Source organism: Delphinus delphis, chromosome 8, assembly GCF_949987515.2.
Source record: "Delphinus delphis chromosome 8, mDelDel1.2, whole genome shotgun sequence".
Classification (NCBI taxonomy): domain Eukaryota; kingdom Metazoa; phylum Chordata; class Mammalia; order Artiodactyla; family Delphinidae; genus Delphinus; species Delphinus delphis.
This window is the reverse complement of record NC_082690.1, coordinates 89,524,429-89,538,957: the sequence shown is the minus strand read 5'-3', so window position 1 is coordinate 89,538,957 and position 14,529 is coordinate 89,524,429.

Below are 14,529 nucleotides of genomic sequence, written 5' to 3'. Positions count from 1 at the left end.
AAATTAAGGAATAAAAACCATATGATCATCTCAATAGATTCAGAAAAAGCTTTGGACAAAATTCAACACACATTTATTATAAAAACTCTCCAGAAAATGGTCATAGAGGGAACCTACCTCAACATAATAAAGGCCATATATGACAAACCCACAGCAAGCATCATACTCAATGGTGAAAAACTGAAAGAATTTCCACTAGGATCAGGAACAAGACAAGGATGTCCATTCTCAGCACTCCTATTCAACATAGTTTTGGAAGTCCTAGACACAATAATCAGAGAAGAAAAAGAAATAAAAGCAATACAAAATGGAAAAGAAGAAGTAAAACAGTCACTATTTGCTGATGACATGACACTATACATAGAAAATCCTAAAGATGCCACCAGAAAACTACCAGAATTAATCAATGAATTTGCTAAGGTTGCAGGATACAAAATTAATGCACAGAAATCTCTGGTATTCCTATACACCAACAATGAAAAATCTGAAAGAGAAATTAAGGAAACACTCCCATTTACCATTGCAACAAAAAGAATAAAATACCTAGGGTTAAACCTGCCTAAGGAGGTGAAAGACTTGTACTCAGAAAAGTATAAAACACTGATGAAAGAAATCAAAGATGACACAAACAGATGGAGAAATATACTATGTTATTGGCCTGGAAGAATCAATATTGTGAAAATAACTATACTACCCAAAGCAATCTACAGATTCAATGCAATCCCTATCGAACTATCAATGGCATTCTTCTCAGAATTAGAACAAAAAATTTTACAATTCGTATGGAGACACAAAAGACCCCAAAGAGCCAAAGCAATCTTGAGAAAGAAAAACAGAGTTGGAGGAATAAGCCTCCCTGACTTCAAACTATACCACAAAGCTACAGTAATCAAGACAGTATGGTACTGGCACAAAAACAGAAATCTAGATCAATGGAACAGGATAGAATGCCCAGAGATAAACCCACACACATATGTGCACCTAATTTACGACAAAGGAGGCAAGAACATACAATGGAGAAAAGACAGCCTCTTCAATAAGTGGTGCTGGGAAAAATGGACAGCTCCATGTAAAAGAATGAAATAAGAACACTACTAAACACCATACACAAAAATAAACTCCAAATGGATTAAAGACTTAAATGTAAGACCAAACACTGTAAAACTTTTAGAGGAAAACTTAGAAAAAACACTCTGACAAAAACCACAGCAAGATATTTTTTGACCCACCTCCTAGAGTAATAGAAATAAAAACAAAAATAAGCAAATGGGACATAATTAAACTCAAAAGCTTTTGTACAGCAAAGGAAATAATAAACAAGACAAAAAGACAACCCTTAGAATGGGAGAAAATATTTGCAAATGAAACAACAAAGGATTAATCTCCAAAATGTACAAACAGCTCATGGAGCTCAATATCAAAAAAACAAACAATGCAGTTAAAAAATGGGTGGAAGACCTAAATAGACATTTCACTAAGGAAGACATACAGATTTCCAAGAGGCACATGGAAAGATGCTCAACGTCACTAATTATTAGAAAAATGTAAATCAAAACTACAATGAGGTATCGCCTCACACTGGTCAGAATGGCCATTATCAAAGAAGCTAGAAACAATAAATGCTGGAAAGGGTGTGGTGAAAAGGGAACCATCCTACACTGTTGGTGGGAATGTAAATTGATTCAACCACTATGGAAAACACTATGGAGATTCCTTAAAAATTTTTTAAAAGAACTACCATATGACCCAGCAATCCTACTACCAGGCATATACCCTGAGAAAACCATAATTCAAAAAGAGACATGCACCCCAATGTTCATTGCAGCACTATTTACAATAGCCAGGACATGGAACCAACCTAAATGTCCATCGAGAGATGAATGGATAAAGATGTGGCATATATATACAATGGAATATTACTCAGCCATAAAAAGAAATGAAATTGAGTTATTTGTAGTGAGGTGGATGGACCTAGAGTCTGTCATACAGAGTGAAGTAAGTCAGAAAGAGGAAAACAAATACCGTATGCTAACACATATATATGGAATCTAAAACAAAACAAAACAAAACAAAAAAAACTGGTAGTGATGCACCTAGTTGCAGGGCAGGAATAAAGAGGTAGACCTAGAGCATGGACTCGATGATGTGGGGTGGGAGGGTGAAGCTGGGGCAAAGTGAGAGTAGCATCGACATATATACACTACCGAATATAAAATAGTTGGCTGGTGGGAAGCAGCAGCTTAGCACAGGATCAGTTTGGTGCTTTGCAATGACCTAGAGGGGTGGGATAGAGAGGATGGGAAGGAGGCTCAAGAGGGAGGAAATATGGGGACACGTGTATGCATATGGCTGATTTGCTTTGTTGTGCAACAGAAACTAACATGGTATTGTGAACCAATTATACTCAAATAAAGATCCATTAAAAAATAAATTTATCTTGATATGGAGTCACTTTAATTCTATGAATTTTTAGGCTTTCTAATATGTAGCTGGTTATATGACCATTTTCACATAGATTTTTATTGATGCTATTAAAATGCCTTGTTACACCCTCACATTATCTGCATCTCTTGAATGGTATAGATTTTATGACCAGAAAAAAAAAAAATAAAAGCAGAGATATTCACAGAAAGGACTGTAATAGGTAGCTATTTTCATTTCTGCCTTTTTGTGATGCAGAATCAAGGAAAAGTACATAATCTGAGAGGAGGCAGAGAACTAGAGCACTTAGCTAGAGGTATTAAGTGAATCTATGTAACAAAGGGACGAGCTAATTAGAAAAGTAGGATCCCTAGAACGAACTACATTTCATAGGGAATGCAGAGGAGACTGAGGTAAGGGAGGTGGTCAAGATTAGTAAATAAGAATCTCTAGGGCTTCCCTGGTGGCGCAGTGGTTGAGAGTCCGCCTGCCGATGCAGGGGACACGGGTTCGTGCCCCGGTCGGGGAAGATCCCACATGCCGCGGAGCGGCTGGTCCCGTGAGCCATGGCCGCTGAGCCTGTGCTCCAGAATGGGAGAGGCCACAGAGCCCCGCGTACCGCAAAAAAAAAAAAAAAAAAAAGAATCTCTAGAAAATAAAAGGCTTGAGAAAATTGAGGAAAGGACAAGTATTAGAATTGTCTCTAGGATTCCTCCTGGAATGTTGTTTAAACAATAGAAGCCTTTTTAGAACTCATTTTTTGCTTTTGAAAAGTGTTTTGTGAACATGATAATATGTAGGGATTAAGCCATATCGGGCCAACTTCAGTAGGTTTACAACTGAGGAGGCCAGGGGACTTCTCAAAGGTAATTAATGGTCAGGTGCATCTCCTCTACACAAGCTTGAGTCAAATTATTGAATACGGGACACAGTAGAGGCTTTAATTGTGAGACACTGTGATTACTGGAATAATTCAACACCTTCACAGTTTTCTGGAAAGAATGAAAAACTCAAAAGTTGCAAATTATGGAATATGGGTTATTTGGAACTGGATGTTCCAAGCAGATAATTTAATCAGTGATGCATAAGCTCACTAAGTTTAGGGAAAAACACTGAGAAGAGGTAGACTTGAAAATAATTTTCACTCCCTGTTTATTAACACATTGAAGTGTGAGCCAGATTTACAAGTGTGAGCCGGTTTACTAAAGCTAATTCAAGGCCATTGCTGGGTTCTATTATTGCGAATACAACAGACTGAGGGACAAGAACAATGTTAATAGACCAATGAGAAAGCAAACTGTGGAACAGCTGGCATAGAAACCAGCATTAGAAAAACTTGAGAAGTTGGAGGTACTTAATGATCTAGGATCCAAATAAAGTGATTTTGAATTATGGTTAGACTATGCCTCAGAAGTCACAGGAGAAGAGACAGGCTCAGAGGAAAAAGACACTGCCAGCTTGTGAGAGTTTACAATGACTAACATAAGGTCAATTTTGACCAAAATCCATAAGGTCTGGCATTTATGTATAAAACAAGTATTTGACAGGGTGGACGGTGACTAGAATTCATAAAATTCTATACAGCATGCCAGTGACCCAGGGAAAATTGTTCTGTTTTTGTGCTCCAAAGGGAAGAACTATGCTAGTGGGCTATCTGCCGGCAAACCAGGGAATGAAGCTTCAAAGCTTGGAAGCACTTAAGCTAAAATTACATGGGGATGATATCCAATCAGAAAAAGATAAATAATATTGTCATAAATAATAATTTCTGCTGTGAAAGGTAACCAAATTCTGTCAGTAATTGTAACCTTGGGGATGGGAAAATGGTAGGCAGATGTGGTGGTCAATAAAAGATCAGAAGCAATGAATGTAATGCAAACCATAGATATCTCTGGGACTCAAGGAGTTGAAAGTTTCAATTTGCTAATTTTATCTCAATACATCTGGTCGTTCTATAATCTTACACTATCCAACCTCACCAGTCATCCACCTTTATTTTTACAGTTGATCAGAATTTTTCCCAAAGAAATACTGATAATAAGTATTGAGAGGAAATCTCGGTCTATGGAGCATTTTCTCTACAGGACCATGAGATGCTTTAATACATGATGGAATATTAAGCAATTCTTCTTTTTCTCCAAGCCCATTACACGGAATGGTTCATGGGGCCTCTTAAGACAGGGACTTAAATATTTTTATCTTTAAAATTTTGGTTTAAGTTTTCATGATTTGTCTAAAGAACAGGTAAGAAATGCCAGAGAGAACAATAAATCTTTTCCACAATATTTTTTTTTCTCATTTTGCTTTAGGAACGGAAGCAAAGAAAAAAATATACACAGGAGAAGAGCAAATGCTTAGCTCAAAAAAGCTGGTCTTTGAAGTAAACACGTCTTTTTCCTCTGCCCTATCCTTGAAAATTAAGTGATTTGGAAGAAGAGTTGCAGAAGAGCGTCAGCTCCTTGTTCAGTGTAAATACTATATTTCCACAAGAGACTAACCAGGACAATGAAGGATTCACAAGAATGTAGATGGAAGAAGTCAAGTAAATTAAAAGGTTGACAGCGTTTCCCTGAGTCAGAAATTCATTTCCATATTACTGTTAAAAAAAATCAGGGCCTTCATATTCTCACAATCCAAATATATTTCCTGTATGAGAAAATAGCAGAAGAAATGGAGTTAGTGAGGCTGCATACAATCTCTGTCTGCAGTTACTGTTTCCATTCATCCTTTACTCTAAGTAAACTAGTCTAGAGATTTTAATCTTAGTAGACAGTAGGTTGTCAAATGAATCCATTTAACAGTGGGAGGTGAGAAGGAAGAAGGAGATACACTGATATAAAGTCTTTGAAGATGTCTTAGCAAGACAGTAGGATCTTGCCACAGAATTTGATTTTAAACAGTGGCTAAATTAAGTTCAAATAAAAAAGGTCCATGTATCTTAAAATCATATTCTGTGAAAGGAGAGACTAGTATAGCAACAAAATGTATTCATACTTACTTTTTATAAAAGGCAATGCCATTTTATTGTAAACTACTATAAAACCCTGTATGGGGTTTTTAATATGCCTCTGATTAGTTGGATATATAGTACATGGCAGGTGAGAAATAATTTCCACATATAGTGTTATCCTTCATTTATCAAGAAACAAAGAAAGTTATTTCCAATTTATTTCTGCAATGCAAAGGCAGTGCTTTTTGTGATCTGAATCATGTATGTCTGGGAATGGGTAAGTATGTATGGCTACTTAGAGAAATATATTTATCATAATGTAAATTAAGACATTAAAATATGAACATATAAGCAATGATCCTCTTGAATTCCTCATTTGCTGAATTTATCTGCTAGCTACAATTTATTATTCACCCCCAAATTAATACTCATGGTGATTTTGAGTTTATTCACGGACATATGTGTGTGCATATCCAAAAAAATTTAAGTTGCACTATGCACACTTTACCAGCTAAGGTCAAACAAGGCATTTATACTGTAAAAATGTATCATTTTTTATTTGGTGCCATGTTTTTTTTGCATTTATGTGCTTTTTGTTGATTTCACTATTTAAAATGGCTCTTGAGTGTATGTAGTACTAAAGTGTTGATTAGCATTCCTAAGCACACGCTGTGATGTGCCTTATGGAGAAAGTTTTCATGTTTGATAAGCTTCATTCAGGCATGAGCTACAGTACTATTAGCTATGAGTTCAACATTATTGAGTTAACAATATAATATTAAAGTGTCTTTAAACAGAAACACACAAAAAACAAGGTTATGTATTGATCTGCTGATAAAATGTGACCAAAGGCTCACAGGTACTTAAACCTGTATTTTTTCTAGGAGAAATGGTTCAGTATTACCATTTCAGTGTTGGTAATGAGAAACCTGTGCACCGCAATGAGAAGCCCACGCACCGCAACGAGGAGTGGCCCCCACTTGGCACAACTAGAGAAAGCCTGCGCACAGCAGCGAAGACCCAACGCAGCCAAAATAAATAAATACATTTAAAGGGGGAAAAATTTAAAAAAAATAGGGTCTTTGTGGTTGTAATAAAAAAAAATGAGAAGAACATAATTCTCATAGTCAGTTTGGGCTGCTGTAACAGAATACCATAGATTAGATGGCTTATAAACAACAGAAGTTTAATTTCTCACAGTTTTGGAGCTGGAAGTCAAACGTCAGGGTGCCAACATGGTCTGGTTCCGGTGAGGGCCTTCATCTGAGCTGCAGACAGTGACCTTCTCTCTGTGTCCTCACAAGGTAGAAAGGGAGAGAGGGATCTTTGGGTCTCTCTCTCTCTCTCTTTTTTTTTTATACAGCAGGTTCTTATTAGTTATCCACTTTGGGTCTCTTTTATAAGGGCACTTAATGCCTATTCATGTGGGATCCACTTTTATCTGATTATAAAAGGACTCCTAAGATCTTGGAGAAAGTTCTGGGTTCTGGGTGGGGAACTGGCTAGAAACGTAGCATGCATATCATGTGGGATGCTGTCAGCATGACATGAGTCTGAAATTGCACATAACTGTCCAGCACACCTGTGGCTAATATCACAGGTGAGACATGGGACACCAAAGGCATTTGAAACCCCAGGTAAGCTTGAGATCTTACATGAGCATATGGGGCCATGACAGATACTTAAATATTATTAGGATTTTATTTCCTACCAGCATGAGTGGAGGATTGAGGCAGAGTAATTTGATTTCAAGTATTAAATAAATGTAAGAAACTTTTTTACATGTGAGGCCATATATTTACTATAAGGCTAATAATTCAAATATAAAGCACTGCTCTGAGCACATACTTGTCTCTTAATGTATTTACTTTCCATTTTCTACATTCTTTTTTTCTGCTTACTATGCAAGGTCATCCTTTAACTTCTACCTAAAGACATGAGAGAGTCTACTGACTTTCTTTTTTAACATCTTTATTGGAGTATAATTGCTTTACAACGGTGTGCTAGTTTCTGCTGTATCACAAAGTGAATCAGCTATACATATATACATATATCCCCTCCCTCTTGCATCTCTCTCCCACCCTCCCTATCCCACCCCTCTAGGTGGTCACAAAGCACGGAGCTGATCTCCCTGTGCTATGTGGCTGCTTCCCACTAGCTATCGATTTTACATTTGGTAGCTTATATAAGTCCATGCCATTCTCTCACTTCGTCCTAGCTTACCCTTCCCCCTCTCCGTGTCCTCAAGTCCATTCTCTATGTCTGCGTCTTTATTCCTGTCCTGCCCCTAGGTTCTTCAGAACATTTTTTTTTCTTTAGATTCCATATATATGTGTGAGCATACGATATTTGTTTTTCTCTTTCTGACTTATTTCATTAAGACATCTGCAGATCTAGTAATTATAGTATTGATGAAATCACCATCATTTATTGAGTGTCACTATGTTCCAGGCATTGGATAGGGTTTTTTGTTTTGTTTCATTATTTTATTGAGAGCAATTTGAGGTTCAGTGAAAAATGGAGGGGAAGGTACAGAGATTTCCCATATACACCCTGCCCACACATTTACAGCCTCCCCTATTTTCAACAGCCCCACCAGCATGGGACATTTGTTACAACCAGTGAGTCTACACGGACACATCATAATCACCTGAAGTCCATAGCTTACATTACCATTCGCTCTTGGTGTTGTACCTTCTATGGGTTTGATAAATGTATAATGACACGTTCATCATTATAGTATCATACAGAGTGTTTAGACTGCCCTAAAAATCCTCTGTGACTGCCCTAAAAATCCGCTGTGCTCTGCCTATTCACCCCTCTCCCTCTGCTCCAAACTCTGGGAACTAGTGATCTTTTTACCGCCTACATATTTTGCCTTTCCCAAAATATTATGAGATTGGGATAATATAGTATATAGCCTTTTCAGATTTGCTTCTTTCACTTACTGATATGCATTTAAAGTTCCTCCATGTCTTTTTATAGTTTGATAGCTCATTTCATTTTATTACGGAATAATATTCTGTTGTCTGGATGTACCAGAGTTTATTTATCCATTCACCTACTGAAGGCCATCTTGGTTGATTCCAAGTTTTGACAATGATCAGTAAAGCTTCTATAAACATTCAGATGCAAGGTTTTGTGTAGATAAAATTTTCAGCTCCTTTAGGTAAATGACAAGGAGTGCTGGACATATGGTAAGAGGTATGTTTAATTTTGTAAAAATCTGCCAAACTCCTTCCAAAGTGACTGTACCACTTTGCATTCCAACCAGCAACTGATGAGAGTTCCTGTTTCTCTGTCAATATTCTGGATTTTGGTTATTCCAACAGGTATATACTAGTGTCCCAGTGTTGTTTTTATTTCCATTTTCTGACGATGATGTGGAGCATATTTTCATATGCTTATTTGTCATCTGTATACCTTCTTTGGTGAAATGTCTGTTAAGGTTTTTGGCGCATTTTTTTTTTTGTGGGGCCGGGAGGTCTCTGGTGGTCCAATGTCCTGAACTTGACTTTCCTACCTCGGAAGCTCAGGCTCAACACCCGGCTGGAGCACCAAGACCCTGCCAGCCGCATGGCATGGAAGAAAAGGAAGAAAAAATATACGAAAAGAACAGACAGAACCCCAAAAGAAATGGTAAAAGCAAAACTAAACAGCCAAAATCACACAAAGAAACATACATACACACTCATAAAAAAAAGAAAAATAAATAAAAGAGAAAAAAATAAAACGGACAGAACCCCAAGACAAATGGTAGAAGCAAAACTATAGAGATAAAATCACACAAAGAAATATACCAACACACACACACACACACACACACACACACACACACTCATAAAAAGAGAAGAAAAAAAAAGTGAAGAGAGCAACCAAACCAATAAACAAACCCACCAATGAAAACAACCACTTAAAACTAAACTAAGATGAACACAAAACCAAAAACTAACCAAACGAAGAAAGCAAACCCGAAGTCTACAGTTGCTCCCAAAGCGCACCACCTCAATTTTGGGAACATTCATTGTCTGTTCAGGTACTCCACAGATGCAGGGTTTATCAAGCTGATTGCAGGGATTTAATCCACTGCTCCTGAAGCTGCGTGGAGAGATTTCCCTTTCTCTTCTTTGTTCGCACAGCTCCTGGGGTTCAGCTTTTGGTTTGGCCCCACCTCTGCATGTAGGTCGCCCTCAGACATCTGTTCCCTGTCCAGACAAGAGGGGTTAAAGCAGGGGCTGATTAGGGCTCTCCTGCTCACTCAGGCCAGGGAGAGGGAGGTGTACGGTGGTAATAATTGGAATGCAGGGCGTGCCTGCAGTGGCAGAGGCTGGTGTGACATTGCAACAGCCTGAGGCATGCCGTGTGTTGTCCCAGGGAAGTTGGCCCTGGATCACAGGACCCTGGCAGTGGCGGGCTGCACAGGCTCCTGGGGGGGGGGGGTAGTGACCTGCGCTTGCACACAGGATTCCTGGTGGCAGCGGCAGCAGCAGTAGCGGTCCATGCCTGACTCTGGGGTCCAAGAGGAGAGCCGCAGCTCGTGCCCATCTCTGGAGCTCACTTAGGTGGTGCTCTGTAGTCTGTGGGCACATAGAGCAGGAAGGCCCTTTCTGTGCACACCCCAAAACAACGGCCTCTTTCCTCTCCGGTGGGTCCAGACTTTTTCCTGGACTTCCTCACAGCTAGCTGTGGTGCACTAGCCCCCTTCAGGCTGTCTCCATGCACCCAACCCCAGTCCTCTCCTTGTGGTCTGATCTCCAAAGCCCGAGCCTCAGCCCCCAGCCCCCACCCACCCCGGCGGGTGAGCAGACAAGTATCTCAGGCTGGTGAGTGCCGGTCAGCCCTGATCCTCTGTGTGGGAATCTCTCCGCTTTGCCCTCCGCACCCCTGTTGCTGTGCTCTCCTCCGTGGCTCCGAAGCTCCCCCCCACCCCCCACCCGCAGTCTCCGCCCGCAAAGGGGCTTCCTAGTGTGTGGAAACCTTTCCTCCTTCACAGCTCCCTCCGAGAGGTGCAGGTCCCATCCCCATTCTTTTGTCTCTGTTTTTTCTTTTTCTTTTGTCCTACCCAGGTACGTGGGGATTTTATTCCCTTTTGGGAATCTGAAGTCTTCTGCCAGCGTTCAACAGGTGTTCAGTAGGAGTTCTTCCCCATATAGATGTATTTTTGATGTGTTTGTGGGGAGGAAGGTGATCTCCGCATCTTACTCCTCCACCATCTTGAAGGTCTGCTCTCTTGAAGGTCTCAATGGGGAGGCATATGCATGAACTACCAGGAAAGGGACAGCACTTTCTGAGGGAATAGAGTGCCACCCTCTTTTTATCCTTTTTTAGTCCGTGACTTCCAGTCATGATTGCTGGTAGGTGTGTCATTTAGTATCTAATGTAGTAAAATCAGCATACAATGAGACTCAGGGTCTACTGGAGGTCAGGTTCATTGCCATCTTGGTTCCAGCTGCTTCTATCTGGGTTTTGTTTTTCTCTTCATATAGCTTCCTTTCTTTGTCTCTGGACCCTGTGACTTGAAGATATGCTCAAGGGGAGGTTGGTGGGTTTTGAGCAAGGATGTGATGTCAGCTCTGGCAACAAAATAAATAACTCATTGCCTTTAACACTTTCAAAGTTTTTGTTACTTTTTTAAGACTCAGAAATAATTATTTTATGCACATTATATTATCTTATTAGTTATATAAGATACTTTCTTTAGTGTTAAATGCTGACAGTCAAATAGCAGAGATCTAAAAATACAAGTTTTCTAATTATGTTTGAAGATAGGCAGTATCAAGTTGATTGAAAAACTAAACTTATAACCATTTGGGATAGACTTTAGTGACAAGACTTGATACGATGAAATGTTTTATAGCAACATTTGTAGAAGAAGGCTTTCAATGCACTGGTGTACAGATTGGAATCTCTGAAGTAAGAAACTTCATTTTATGTAGAAAGCTCAGAGTGGTTAAGAGAGCTGCCTAAATCACGTGGTAGCTAGGTAGCAGAGCTGAGAATAGAACTTGACTTCTTACACTTTGAAGAGACAGCTATTACCGACATACTGGCTTTGCTGAGAAACTTCATATGCATGTGATTTTATGTTTAAACACAAGGTTTCACAAGACACCCCTGTCAACCAATCAAATCCCTTTCTGTATTTGTTGAATATAGTGATATTGAATAGAATCTTTGCAACCATTTTTAGAAAATACTTTATAAACAGGTACCTGTAATTCCTCATGAAAACTGGGATTGAGATACACAAATAGGTTAGAAACTTTACAGAGCAATTTGGGAGCATATACGATTATACCCATATGTATGGATGTCCCTACTTTCCCATAAATAAGCTCTCTTCATTGTGGCACATTTATATTACTCATGTCCAGATTTGATTTGCCTACCTGTCTGTAATTATTCATTATTAAAAGGAATCATATTATCTACACATGGGAGCAGAAACAATCCAGAACTCTTCATGTAATCTCATGTGGCACTGATCAGGCACAGAAGAGTCAGTGGAAATATAACTGACTCGGCAGGTGCAAGCAAAACGAAACCACATTCTTTCTTGTAACTTCCCTAAACGAAATCCCAGGCAGTTCTCATAGCTTTTCTTGTCACTTCTGAGTCAGTCAGTAATTAAAAAGTCCACCCCCAATGTAAAATGAAACTTGTCTATCCTTCCAATATAAAGTTTTCCCCCCTCCAATACTTTGTAGTTTCTTCAGGGTGGAAAACCAATAGGGAGAAAGAGGAAATGGTCCATCTCTACTTCTCTGGATCTCTTCCCACACACTCCCAAGTTGCTGCTTGTGACTTATCAGAGTTCAAGTTGAAGAGAAAGGAGGGAAAAAGGAAAGGTATTTCCTTAAGTAGACTACAGCCGTAGTTAGTTTTGGTGCTCTCTGTAGATGGGGGATGCACAATAGCTGGCTCTTTCCCAAGTTCCTCCAAGATCCTCAGAAGTGATCTCAATAGCAATTCCTTTAATGAATACAAGGTCTTCCCTGGCAGGCTGCTTTTCAAATCCCCCCCACCCCTCACATTTGCAATGGCTGCCTCTTTCCATGCTGTTGCTGGATCTAGCTCATACTGGCTAGAGGGAGCTGACTGCATGCATCTCCTTTCTATGTTGTGCACCCCTATGTCATATTCGTAGCTTGAAATTGGCTATGGTGGGATTATTTATACCACAGAAACTGGGAAATGCCAAAAATGAGTGTTCCTTTGTCTTTTTCAAAGAATTAATTTACCAGCACATCACTACAAGTGATCTTTTGGCATGGCTTTCTTTTTTTTTTTTTTTTTTTTTTGCGGTACGCGGGCCTCTCACTGTTGTGGCCTCTCCCGTTGCGGAGCACAGGCTCCGGACGCGCAGGCTCAGCGGCCATGGCTCACGGGCCCAGCCGCTCCGCGGCATGTGGGATCTTCCCGGACCGGCGCACGAACCCGTGTCCCCTGCATCGGCAGGCGGACTCTCAACCACTGCGCCACCAGGGAAGCCCATGGATTTCTTTTTAAAATGACTCCAGGCTGATTCCCTTTTGTAAAATCCAGGTCTGGTTACAAAAATCATACTCTTGTTTCACCTTCTGTAAACAATGTGGGTTGCTCCTCCAACATCTCTCTCTCTCTCTCAGTTGTTCTTGCTCTCTTTCCCCTTCCTCCTTCCCTTCCTTCCCCACCCCTTTTCATTCCTTTTCTCTTCTGCTTCTGCCAGACAGAGCCAGCCTTTTACTTTTATACCTTTTTTCCAGTGTGATGCTTCCATCAGGAATGTGGAGACCTCTTCCACTGGTAGAGAAGACTCATCAGAAATGAGGGGTTCCATGTTCCCGGCTTCATCAAATCTTCCTACACATCCTCATCCCATTCTTTCAGAACCAGTAACCTCACTTTAAGAGTAGATACCTGCAGGACTGGGAGTTCAACCTACATTATAATTCAGCCAATCACTAGATAAGGTTCTGTATTTGGTTTCCAGCAATTTCAGCCCTGAGGCTAGAGGAGTTAACTCTCTCCTCAGGGCAGTTGGTGGTTCTTAGGTCATTTATGGGTGCTTGAGCTGGGAAGTGGAATCCCTGAACTCAACCTTTTCTTTCACCATTTTGAGCAGCAACATTAGGAGCAACAAACCTATTTCATTATATTCATTAGTTTTCCAAAAATGCTTGAAAATATCATGCAGAAAGTCACCTAGCTCTTATATAGGATTGATTAGGAGTATCCAATGCAGATATTTTGCATATCTCTGTAAACAGATCACACTATGGGGTCTAAGTGCTCTCTTTACTACTGGAAATTGAGTCATTAGAGTCTTTATCAAATCAGACTAGAGAGCCAATTCCAGAAACCCCAGGACACAATTCAGAAAACTCATCTTTAATATTCTGTCCCAGGGTAAACACTCTCAGTACCAAAATCTGTATGAAGAACTGGCTCAATGGACACGGAAGCCAAGAAGTCCTACCATCTGCTGTCTGTAAGCTGGAGACTCAGGAAAGGCAGTGGTATAATTCGGTCCAAGTTCAAAGGCCTAAGAACCTGGGAGCTGATGGTGTAAACCCCAGTCGAGGGCAGGAGAAGAAGAGATGAGATGTGCAACTCAACAGTGAGGCAAAAAAAAGGGCAAATTCCTCCTTCCTCTGCCTTTTGTTCTATTTAGGCCTTCAGTGGATTGGATGATGCCCACCCCCTTGGGGAGGGCAATCTTTTTTACTGATTCCACCAATTCGATTGCCAGTCTCATCTGGAAACACCCTCAGGGACACATCCAGAAATAATGTTGAATGTGGGTACTTCATGGCCAGTCAAGTTGACACATAAAATTGACCATCACAGCCAGCAAATATCAGACCTGAGTAACAGCATGACTCATACCACAGGGGCTACAGGCATAGCTCACAGGTAAATCTTCAAAGAAGTCCTTATTAATGGACTCGTCAACTACCTTCATATTGACTCAAAATGGCTCATAGGATAATTAATGGTAGCAAAATCAGCCTTATACTCTCTTTGAATGTTTTGTACATATAGTGTAGAAACTTTTTATATTATAAGCCAGTACTAGGTGTTTAGACTTGTTCCCAGATCCCCCCACCCACTGCACACACACATGTAGTTAGAGTAGAATTATGAGTATTAAAAAGCCATATAATTGAGCTGTTAAA